Source organism: Chenopodium album, chromosome 19, assembly GCF_948465745.1.
Source record: "Chenopodium album chromosome 19, dcCheAlbu1.1, whole genome shotgun sequence".
Classification (NCBI taxonomy): domain Eukaryota; kingdom Viridiplantae; phylum Streptophyta; class Magnoliopsida; order Caryophyllales; family Amaranthaceae; genus Chenopodium; species Chenopodium album.
Genome location: NC_137852.1, coordinates 40,621,673 through 40,623,723, shown reverse-complemented (window position 1 = coordinate 40,623,723; position 2,051 = coordinate 40,621,673). Strand labels below are relative to the sequence as shown.

Here is a 2,051-nt window from a genome sequence, read left to right as displayed (position 1 = left end):
ATGGCAAACTTAGATCCGACAAAAAACATAGCTCAAGAAAATTTGCAAGACGAAATCAAAGAATTGCAACTCTCCCTCCCAAAAGATACATGGTTTGTTTGGCCAATGTACCTCTACCAAGGTTCATGGTGCCTAAGTTATGTTTTGGGGGGTATTATCTCATTCAAAACCCACTTTCAAGCTCATGATACCGATATCATTTTAGCTAGTCTACCAAAAACCGGTACAACATGGCTTAAATCTCTTATTTTTGCCATTGTAAATCGTACGAAATTTTCTGATGATTTTACTAAACACCCTTTCCGCACCAAAAATCCTCATGAACTCATCGAACACTTAGAGATAAATGTTTACAAAGAAGTCAATGGATATAAACCAGACTTATCTGAAATACCCTTACCTCGACTCTTTGCTACCCATGTGTCGTATTTATCCCTACCGGATTCTATCAAGAATTCAAAATGTCGAGTTGTTTATGTTTGTCGAAACCCTTTTGACACCTTCGTTTCAACATGGCATTTTTACCTAGATTTTGAGCCGTGTAAGGGCATTAAACCCGACCTAGATATGATGGAGAAATATGTAGATAAGTTTTGCTCGGGTGTCTTCCCATGGGGGCCTTATGAAGATCACGTGTTAGGATACTGGAAGAAGAGCAAGCAAAAGCCGCAAATGGTGTTATTCTTGGAATATGAAGGGCTAAAAAAAGAGCCAGAAGCTCATTTGAAAAGGTTGGCTGAGTTTTTGGGTTACCCGTTTTCGGAGGAAGAAGAGAAAGGCAATGTAATAAATAAAATAAATGAGCTTTGTAGTCTTAAAAGTTTGAAGGAAATGGAGGTAAATAAGATTGGTAGGTTTACTACTAATTTTGAAAACAAGGTTTTTTTTAGAAAAGGGGAGGTTGGAGATTGGAACAATTACTTGACTACAACAATGGCTAAGCGTATTGATCAAATGCAAGAAAAACTAAAGAAGGCTGGTTTTTCATCTTCATACTATGAGCTAACTTGATTAGCTCTTAATTTCCTACAACATAGTTGTGTTTTTTTTTTTATTTTTTTTTATTTTATTTTGTTAGTCTTTAGAGAGCCTCAAGGGCGGGTGATGAGAATTGATCTCAATATCTCTTGAACCGGAAGGAGAGCTCTAACCACTTGAGCTATCCCTCACTCTTAATTTCCTACAACATAGTAATTGATGCTATGTTAATTATTCTAGTGAGGTATTACTTGTAATTTGTGACACATGCAAATCTATCGGGAGATGAATCAAGCAGATTCTCAAGTTGGGGAATTAAGGGGGCTTCCAAGTTGTAATATTTTGTTATCGGTCGAGTTTAGTCCAATTTTAATTATTTTTCTACAGGTTATTGGGCCTTGGTTTTATTGTATATTTTGGAGTAAGGATAAAGGGAGTGTAGTTATTTCTGTATACAAACATACAGTTTTGATTGACGGTTAAGGTGTTTGTTGAAAATTGTGAAGTGCAGTTTCGATTTTGAAGGTCGATCATTTAGGTCTTTAGGGGCCTTAGCCGGATCCCGGGCAGCTTTTTAAGAGGTTTTGATTCAAATTTCAAAGTGCAATTTTCGTTTTTTTTAATGCATTACTTTAATTTTTGCTCTATTTACATATATGGTTGACTTAATTTTTTCACCTCTTTAAAAATAATTAAAAGTTATTCCATTAGTTCCTTAATCAGATGTTTACATCTTTTTATTATGTGAGTAATAAATGGTAAAAATAGGCCAGACATCTAATAAAGGAACGGAGGGTGTATTATATAAACATCATTAGAATATTAGATTATTCATAATGTTTAGTTTCATAATATAATTTTGTTACAAATTTAACTACTAGACAATTAAGGATATTAATGGTCAAAATTGTGTCTCAACAAATGTATAGGTCAAACTAATGCATTTAAAATAACAGAGGGAGTAATAGAATTCGGGTTTAAGTTAGGTTAATTGTTTATTGGAGATTAAGAGTTTTACTTCCTCCTATGAACCACCTTTTTTTTTTTTTTTTGAAAATTACCACCTTCTATTT

At 33.9% G+C, this 2,051-nt stretch overlaps 1 pseudogene; it reads left to right on the top strand.

Annotated features, from left to right (window-relative positions):
* LOC145595931 (cytosolic sulfotransferase 5 pseudogene) lies at positions 1-1,206 on the top strand (annotated as a pseudogene).
* The last annotated feature ends 845 nt before the right edge of the window (positions 1,207-2,051 follow it).